Raw genomic sequence first — 10,666 nt, 5'->3', positions numbered from 1 at the left:
CAATGCACTGCGGACAAAAGTTGTTCTGTTTACGCGGTGGAGGACGACTCCGCCTTGTCGTATGTCTCATTAGTGCTAATTGGATTTTTTTGCAATGCTCGTTAGTGGATCGGAATCGGAGAGATTCATATTTTAAAGTAACCCAAGGGATTTGAATTGTATCACTCCGTAATCGGTGTCAATCTAGAGTAATCTGAATTAATCCAATCGTAATTGCATGAATCAAATTGTAGCAGGAGTGAATTTTACCAGCATTGCATTGAGCAGGGGAGTGCAGCTGCAACATTTACACTAACGAAAATAGTTTTCTTTACATGGTAGAGGGCAACTCCTCCTCGGCGTCTGTTCCGTTAGTGCTAATTGGATGTGTCGCTCGTTAGCCAGGCAGATGCTAACGAGCCGGAACTTTTTGATTTGTCGGCGTCAAATTGGGGAGCTGAGGATGCTTCACTGCGGTAGTTGGTGAGAGAGGGGCCACGCTAGGGGGCAGGTTGTGGGAGGTTGGGGAGGCTTGTTGTCACGGAAACAATCTCCGCTGACACAGAATGCACTTTACACGTTTCTGTTGAATAGGATTGAGTAGGGCATTGCTCTGTTTAACTAGCTAATTTGGTCATGAAAATGTACTTTATGAACAAAAATCCAATGGCCGAAATCAAAAAGTTTTGCGTGAAAAACCAAAGGATTCCCAAAAATTTAATATTTCAACACTACAAAAGTATATTTTGCATAAAATAAAAATAAGATGTGATGGTTAATCCCCAAAAACTATTTGTATGTTGTATTTTGGCACACAAAAAAAGTATTTTTTTACTACTTTTTTAATTGTGCCCGAAAATTTTAAGGCAACATTTTTTATGGGATCAAAGAAAAAAATGTACTTACAATTCTCAAAAGTAAATTTTTATAAGAAATGGTTTAAAAAATGCTACTTAGCTTCCCAAAGCTTTAGATTCAAAGCACCTTTTAGTCAAAGTAATACAAAAATATGTTGTGAATACCTGCCAATATGTGTGCATGAAAATGTAATAATTGATCACTATTGTGACCAATGTTGTTAATGTTGGAGGCAGTCTTTCAGGTCCTCCGCGTGTTTGTTTTCAATTCAGGTGAGACGGCTAGACTGGATTGCTAAATAAAAGACTGGAGGCAAGAGATCATTATTGCGCAGTTTTAATTTCAGAAATTTCTGGGTGCATTCACTGACAGAACAAAAGCTGTGTAGAGAAATGCACACCGAACAGAGAGCACGGTGTTGCATCTATGCTGTACAGATAAGAAGGTGTGTCTGTTTGGTGATTAACTCATCTTGCAAAATAGGTCATGAGCCTTGCTGGTTGGCCGTTAAAAGTCCATGATTATTGTTGGCAGTTAAAGTCCATGATTATCTGAGGCAAAACTAACTGTCAGCGGTTTTCTGTGAAAAACAACTCCATTTATGGACATGATTGCATTAGGCCAGATGCATTCTGACTTCATTAATAACGGTGTTAGATTATAACGTCGTTATTTTTTTCTCAGTAGTCAGTAATCTAATTAATGACTTTTCTCATCTTGGCAACACCGTTACAGTTACTGAGGATGTAAAGGCGTGCGTTACCATGCGTTACTACGTTGGTTGAATGATGCGAGAAACGTCTGTGAGAGACACGGACTCATGGAGACGAGAGATCAGAGCGGCAGTGGCGAGGAGGGAAGGGAGTTGTGACGCCCTAGCAAAGGCGATGCTAAGTGGCTCCAATAATACCTGACTCTAGCCGATAGCCTACAAACTAAGCCCAAATGATGCTAAGGTAGATATCATATGTATATATAACTAGATACGAAATGACATACATGGCTTCATTAGCACATGCATGGAGAACTATATGCTAAATCAGGGGTCCCCATCTGCCGGGCCGCGGACCGGTACCGGTCCGTGGCGCATTTACTACCGGGCCGCACAGAAATAATAATTTAATAACGACCGCATTCTGGCCGAATGAACCCTGTGCCCCTGCTTAACACACTAATATCTCTGTCTACTCTAGATATAATACTACGGGATAGATTACAATGTTGTCATAGAAGTCCATTGATTGGACTGCTAGCAGTACATCTTGTTTGTGTATATAATATATCTATGTGCGCTTGTCCTCAATAATAACGTATTACTAGGCCGCGGGCGCAGCACATTTGTTCCTGGAAATAATTATAAATATAACTATTTATAAAAATAAATAACTGGAAAACAGACGTCTTTGGAGATATTTTTACGGCGAAAAGGGCACCTCACGAGCCTACAACCTCGAAGACCCACAAACTGCGAAGGAGTGGATTCGTGACCCGTTTGTGAATAAATAGAGATCGTAAATGACGGCGACCTTATTAATTAAACGTACATTTGAGACAACAACTCTACCAAGGTTCTGGATTAAAGTCATTCTGGAATATCCTGACATCGCGACAAAAGCATTGAAAACCTTGCTACAATTTCCAACATCGTATCTTTGTGAAGCGGGCTTCTTAATTCATGCTTAACGACAAGGCGAAGTCGTTAATGGTGAGCGCGGTGTGCAGCTGTTGTGTGCAGCTTACATGGCAGGATGAATCTGGGGAGAACTTTTCTACAAGTCCTTCCATGATCAAACGTAAGTTAATATTCCTTTCTTTCAAGAAAGTTTGTAGTGTTTACTTTGGAATCGCTGCATTTGCGCATTTTGCGGCTATGTTTAACGTTACGCGCATGCGCAGAACCGCATCGTTGCAATTTTTGATGGGTTGCAAAATTTGTCAGAACACCGGTCCGTGAAAAAAAAGACCCAAATAACACCGGTCCGTGGTGCAAAAAAGGTTGGGGACCCCTGTGCTAAATGATCGACCCACCGCCGTTAGTAAAGCATCTTAAATCTTAAAGCAGTAGACTTCTCAGGAAGTTCTCTCTCTCTCTATTGTAGAGAACCCTCCTGGCAAACCTACGTAACTTTTTATCTAAAATAGTTAAAAAGTGGCAAAATCTTGAGTTGAATCTATCTTTAAATGATGAAACCGTTTTAAAACTTTCAGATGTCGAAAATAGACAGAAGGGAACTAATGCAATAACGGGAGCAATTTTAACAATTTTAACGGTTGATTCACAACATTGAATGACTTCCAAACATAGCAAACGTTTTTTTTTAGTGGGGGGGTGGGAAAAAAACCATGAAAGGTAACACCAGTTACTTTGCCAAGTAACTAATTATTCTTACATTCAGGTAACTAGGTTACTAAACTGTAATTAATTATTTTTTTAAAGTTAGATTAACAACACTGATTGTGACAACATATTACTCTTCCTTCCTAAAAGGCTACAGATTTTTACAGTAAAATTAGCACTTGTTCAAATACCAAATTGAAAAAATTATTATTAAAGAGAACCTTAAGAAGTTAAAGACTTGTAGACGCTTAAAAGCAGCAATTGTTCTCTTTTACTAAAATATGTTATTAGAAACACATAAAATATTGCCATTGATTTAAAAATCTATTATTTAGTACATGTTGTGACCTATGAAGGTCGCCATGTTTTATGCGCGCAATGGACGCTCGGGGTGATGATGTAGTTTGTCAATGTCACTAGACGACCACTATCGGTGTTGGACAATTCCTTCCTACGTGGCGAGACGTCCAACACATGCGCACATCGGTTAAAAGCGGCGAGTACTTACTATTTGTGTTTTATTGAGTATTTTATTACTTTTTCGTTGCCTCAAAATACTTTTTGCATGTGTTTCCCTCTCATACTTTTTGCATGTGTTTCCCTCTCATACTTTCAAGTGTTGTGTTTTCTTGTGGTAGCTTTACAGCAAATTGTTGATCTGTTGAACACGTTAGTTACATAGTGTCGTTAAAACACCCTTTATTTAACATTACTACGTTTAAGTATTTTCTTAAGGCATCTTTAGTATTTTAACTGAAAGCGCACGGTTGTACTTTGTGTGTCAAATTTGCCTCTGGTAAGACGTTTTGCCAGTGTAGCACATTTTGGCGGAACACTGGTTTTGTCCTACTCTAGTCTCGTCCTATCCCGTCTTTCCCGTTCATTTTGCTTTTGCTGCTCGTTTTGTGAAATATCACCAGCGCCGTCATGCTCATTAATGTTCCTATCGGGTTCAAATTGAAAGGGCTGAACAGATGACATGTTTACGTCGCTAGAGTAATACTCTGGAAGCTAGGCAGCGTAGCCAAGGGACGTCACCTTCCTGCGACGTCAACAGCAATGACGACCTACTATTTAAAGTAATTTTAAAAATTGTATAAGAACGAAAACATCAAGAGGGGTGTTAGTATTAAATTATTTTAACTCATACTAACGTTTATCTTTTAAGAACTAGAAGTCTTTCTATCCATGATTTCGTTTAAAAGGTGAATTTAGTCACAAAAAGTCTGTTGGTTTGGAAAAATAAATAAATAAATAAATGAATAAATTGAAATGCATTTGTAGGGAAATTTGGCCAATTCTTGTGTACAAAAATGTAATTCTGGTTCACTAATAATTGTAAACTCAGCAGGCAAAATTTTACTTCAGTAGTATTTGCATGATTACCTAGCTTAGATGAAATAATGAGCAATGTAATTTTTTTTTATTCTTAAAACCTTTGATAACAAAAATATGTGACACGTTTTCTCACTTTCCAAAAACTATAAAATTTCAACCCCAATAGTATTTGACCAAGGCAAGATTTGTCCACAAAAATGCAGTAGTTGTTCCTCAAAAAAAAATATCAATTGTGACACAAAAACACACAAACCATAACAGATTTTGATCTCAAAAACTGTTTTATTCTATTGTAACAAGTGGTGTGCTGTTTCCTCGGATCATTTGACATCAATCAAGTTTAGAATAAGGAAGAAACAGGAAGTTAGAAACAGGAAGACAGCAGGTGAGGAGGCGGCCAATGTGTGTGTGCATGCGTGTGGGTGGGCGCAGGTTGTGAGTTCAAGTTTTTTTTCTTTCTTTTTTTTTTTTTTTAAATGGGGGGATCATGTAATCTCACTGAGGAGGCGGATTGGTAATGTGTGTGCATGTGTGTTCCAGTAAAATGATGTCATCTCTGAATTAAATATGTTACAGAAGAAGCCATGATGTCATTGCTTGACAGGAAATAGGATGTGCAGTGTGTGTATGTGTACACAGTAAATGACGGATTGATTTGAAATAGTTTCACATGATGATTATCATTTTTAACATTGGCTGCCATTTGCTGCAAACGATCGCTCCCAGCCCTCCCAGTCAAAGTGTATTGGAAGTCTATTGCCATTAATGGCAGTGAATGTTGATTGGAATGACTCAAATTTTTGAAAAGTTTGACCAGAGTACTTTATCAAAAATTCATCACTTCCTTCTTGTCACCTGCAGCCTCATTATCCTGAGCCCTCATTGAATGTTGATGTTTTCTGTCAGCTAATGGATGCTAATTAGCACTCCGTCACTAATGGTCACTTCTTTGTGATCAATTAAAAGGTTCGAAATGTCCTTATTAGACCTTAAAGGGTCAACTCTTGAGTGCACTTTGGTTTTTATTTGGATTTCTTGGCCCTTTTTTATGGAGGGATAAAAATTAAGGGAGACTGAGATTACCTTTGATTTAGGGCAAAATGTCAAAATTATCGCATTAATTGGGCGTTAATTAATTTTTTAAATTCATCCCGTCAAAATATTTGACGCATTTAACGCACATGCCCCGCTCAAACAGATCAAAATGATCGCAAAGTGTCATTCCCACTTGTTACTTGTGTTTTTTTTGTTTTTTGTTGCCCTCTGCTGGCGCTTGGGTGCGACTGATCTTATGCTATGATGTTATCAGCACCATAATTATTATTGACATCAACAATGGCGAGCTACTAATTTATTTTTTGATTGAAAATTTTACAAACTTGATTAAAACGAAAACCTTAAGAGGGGTTTTAATATAAAATCTCTATAACTTGTAATAACATTTATCTTTTAAGAACTACAAGTCTTTCTATCCATGGATCGCTTTAACAGAATGTCAGTAATGTTAACGCCATCTTGTTGATTTATTGTTATAATAAACAAATACAATACTTATGTACAGTATGTTGAATGTATATATCCTTCTTGTGTCTTATTTTTCCATTCCAACAATAATTTACAGAAAAATATGGCATATTTTATAGATGGTTTGAATTGCGAATAATTATGATTAATTAATTTTTAAGCTGTGCTTAACTCAATTAAAATTTTTAATCGTTTGACAGCCCTACTTTGATTACATCGCCTCTGTGCTATTGTGACTGTTGTGGTGCATTAGTGACTGTTTGATGCTTTGTTAGGATCAAGTGCTAGCATTCATGCTGTTATGGTTATGGTGTTATACTTACTCGTTACTAGTTTTTTTACTTGTTTTTTGAACAGTGTCTAGAAACTTCAATAAATGACTTCATTCGTCAAAGCTTTTTGTAAACAAGTAACTTGGGTTGGGGTTGGACTGTAAATGCTAAATTGTAAAATATGGCCATTGCTAGCTTGTGCTGCTTAAAACGGGACTACACTACATTACACTGACTACAGCTTCTCGTGTGACTGTTGTGGTGTATTAGCCACCGCTATAGCACTATTTTGTAAATAATAATAGTCGCTATCTTGTGCTGCTTTAAAAAAAAAAAATGGAAACAAAGCCTCGAGCAAGTTAATTCCATGACGGCGTTTTGATTTTTTGTGTGTGTGCGTGAACGGCGGCAGGTTGTCGTGGTGATGAAAGCGTTCCGACAGCCTTTCATGCGCTCGTCATGAGTCGAGAACCGCGTCCGACTTTGTTTGACATGTTTTTTTTTTAATATTGATTTTTTTAAATGGCTTTCATCCTTTGATTTGCTTTTTAGTTTCCTTTTTTAAAGCAATGCAGGCTGCACTACAGCACTCAAATGACTTTTTGTCATTTGTGTGCGTGTGTGTATGAAATGACTGCCTTTGTCATTTTCTTTCCTGTGACTCAATTGAACATGAGACCAAAGCAGGACAATCATGCCGACATCAAGCCAGTGGAGCATTTATTCTATAATTTTAAACCTGAACTGATTGTTCCTACTAGTATGGAAAAAAAACTACTTTTAGTGGATTTTGACTGATATTTCAAGGCCCACAGAAACCGTTCAACAAATATACACACTGCGAAAATTCCACCTTGCAATAGTGTTTAGTAATTATTATGCAAAATGCAAGCGTTTCTCCCCCAGACATCAAGGAGTTTGGTCTCAACCTTGGTAGTGATGCTATAACAGCATAACCTGCATGCACTCTTTTCATTCCTCTTCCTCTCCCTTATTTTAATCTCTAAAGTGCATCAGGAGGTGAAGCAATTATGGAAAAAATCTAAATCAGGATTAATTTAATTTGTTACCTCGATTACACTAAATATATGACTATCTGAAAAAATGCATAGGGCGGAAAACACTCAGGTGACTTGAAGTTCCGCTCTGAGACCCCATGTTGGCCAACTTTCAAAATTGTCCGATATGCATGTGTGATACATCATTGGAAAGCTTAAAATCTCAATTTTCTGGGGGAACAAAAACATTTTGAACAGGAGGGCATTTTTAAAAAATGTTTTTTAAACAGCAAAACCCTATCTGGAGGTGAGAGCACGCGAGAGCAGAATTACAGACGCCATGACTTTAACGAGATATTATCGCATACTTACCTTGTTTCGGTCCAAAAACTCCATGTAGCATGTATCACTGAGTGTCTAGTCACAGCTATGAATGGCCAAAGCTGGATTTTGGGGGGATTTTATGGGTGAAACATGGTAACATAACAAGGGTCGCGATGCAGAAATCGCAGACATCAAGGAGTGGTCGAGATTTGCTTTTTCATATACTTACCCTTTTAAACGTTTTTCTTTCGATTTTTCTTTGTTTGGATCGATTATTTATTATCAAACATGTCGGCGAAAATGCGACAGTAACAAAAAAATACAATTAATCGATAGTTATAAAGTACATATCCGTGACTTTTTTACAGACGCCATTTTTTTCATTGTTACATAATTTGTTTAAAAGTTTAAAATATGTGAGTGAATAATTTTTTAAAGTCGTTTTTTTTTTTTAATGAAAAATGAGACATCAATTAATGATTCTGAGCTAACATTGACAGACATTCTGAATAATAAATATAATTAATTACCTTTGTTTTATGGCTGGGTTGAAACAAAAGCGGTTGCACGACGTCTGTAAACGGGGGTTTTCAGGGTATAACGGACAAATTAAAAATAGTTCGGGGGCTTAATGCGCCATGAATCTGCTATGGCAGCATATGGACATATTGTTCTATCAAACGCAACAGTTGTTTTGTCTTAAAATACAGCAGTTTCTTTTAAAGAGGAGTGCAAGAGCAGAAACTGCTTTTTCAGTCTTGTCTGTGTTTTCCGCCATAGGCTACATTTGAAAATATTTTCAAATTAATAAGGTTGAAAATATATCAATACATTAAAATTAATGAATAAATGCACTAATAGGTATTTGGTTTCAAAAGAGTACTCACAGCATGCTCTACCCTTCTTTCCTTCTAAACCAGGCCGTTTACAAGAATAAAAGAAGCAGCATTTAAACTGTCAACACTTTCCTGTAAAACACAGAAAGGGACCACGCTCTTTAAGCAGCTTCTCGCTAAAGTTTTGATGGTTCTATAGTTTCCAGCAGAGTTCACGACATTTCCCACAGTTTAATTAACGTTAACAGTAGAAACATACAGGAGGACACTTCTCTCTAAGCAACTTCCTACTCAAGTTTTGCAGGTTGGCATTAAACTGTGTGAACTTGCGAACTCTGATGCAGGTCAGACTTCAGGTAGCAAAATTAGTGGCGTGATTCCCACCTTCACAACATTGATTTTTTTTTTACATTACTTACAGTGGCTGCTTTGGGGGGCAGAGTATGGTGTTAAAACAAGGCCAAAAGTATTGTCATCTGAAAAAAAGAAATAATTGAAAATAAAAAAGTTTTATTCTTGAACTTTCAAAAGCGAAAAAAACGGCTGTTTACTAACGCAGCGAGTCTGACATTTCGCATCTAGTTGTATTTATACAGTATCTGCTAACGCCGCTGAAACTGTCATTTTGCATCTAGTTCTATATACGTGTAATATCTATGAGACGCATCAGACACTAAAACCGTAGCATCATGAACTAGAACAAAAAAATGGCACCACTTCGGGTCCATTTTGCAATAATACCTAAAAAATGATAGCAGCACAAACGAAAAAATATTACAGCACATACTAGCAAAAAATGCTTTCTATTGGATTTAAGACACATTGTTTCTTTAGGTGAAAGTCAACAACCTGGCATATTTTCCAATATTTATTAATCAAAACTGACCAAGAGTCGTTTAGAGTTACAAAAGACAACCCCCACCCCACCCCTCAGGTATTACTTTAACTACAGGTATCAAGAAAATAAAGTGGAGAGACACTGGAGAGATAATTCATCAAAGTACCCACGTTTCCTGAAGCCAGCATCATTTGGGGTTACTTTTTAAAGGCTGTCTCACAAGTCAACAAGCCTCTCAAGTTAAAACACGGCCAAAAGTTTTGAAACTAAAAAAAAAAAATCTGAGAGCGAAAAAAGGATTCAAAAGTGAAAAAAAGATTTGAATGCGAAAAAAAAATTGAAACTGAAAAAATATGATCTGAAAGTGAAAAAACATCTTTGAACCTGAAAATATCAACTGTAACTGAAAAAAATCAAAACATTTTTTCGCTTTTGAGAGATTCAAGAATAAAACTTAAAAATTCACTTTCATTTTTTTTCCCCAATCGTTTCTTTTTTTCAGAATACAATACTTTTGGCCTTGATTTAACACCATAGCAGAGGAGGCGGCATGTTGACAAGCATTTCTGGTGGTTTTGTGACCGTCTGTGTGTGTGTGTGTGGGGGGGGGGGGTTGTCTAGTCATCATCAGCCAATCAAACGTGCACTTGAGGGGGGAAAAAATGGACCGGCACATTCAGCAAGTGAAAGGGGGTAAATGTACTCTGACGCCTTCTGTCAATGTCAGCCACGCGGTGTGTTCAGGTACAGCACGCAAAACACATGCACAACTTAAAGGGATCCTCTATTTTTAAGACAAGTAATTCTTAAAAGATAAATGTTACTATGAGTTATAATAATTTGATATTAAAACCCCTCTTAATGTTTTTGATTTAATAAAGTTTGTAAAATTATTTTAAGTGATAGATGGCCATTCTTGTTGCGTCGCAGTGTCCAGTGTCACTGGTCCAGTTGCCGAAATTCCAGCTTGCCCCGACAGCTTTCCCAACATGTCGTCAGTTCTACCCTTCCTATTTGAACCAGATCTGGAAAGTGAAGAGCAGGACAGCACTGTCGGTCGTTCACAAGACGAGCATCAGGGAAAAATGCGTGCAGCAAATACCTGATAAGACAAAAGTTGGGCAAAACTGGTGATGCGAGAGAGTCCTGTTGGGAAGTCCGGTTGGGAGCGAGAGTGTATGCTGTCCGGTTTTATTAGCAGATATTCAAGCTAAGCATATTGAGTTTTCAAACTTATCCCAATATAATTATGTAGATTGTTAGCATCCAGAGATGTCGTGTGCTTTACATACAGTATAGGCCAAAGAGCACACCTTGTGTAATCCATGTCTTGTACATTGTAACGCGTGGTAGCTAGGATA

The sequence above is a fragment of the Corythoichthys intestinalis genome, chromosome 12 (genome assembly GCF_030265065.1).
Source record: "Corythoichthys intestinalis isolate RoL2023-P3 chromosome 12, ASM3026506v1, whole genome shotgun sequence".
NCBI classification, from domain to species: Eukaryota; Metazoa; Chordata; class Actinopteri; order Syngnathiformes; family Syngnathidae; genus Corythoichthys; species Corythoichthys intestinalis.
The sequence above is the reverse complement of the archived record's forward strand: the minus strand, read 5'-3'. Positions refer to the sequence as shown.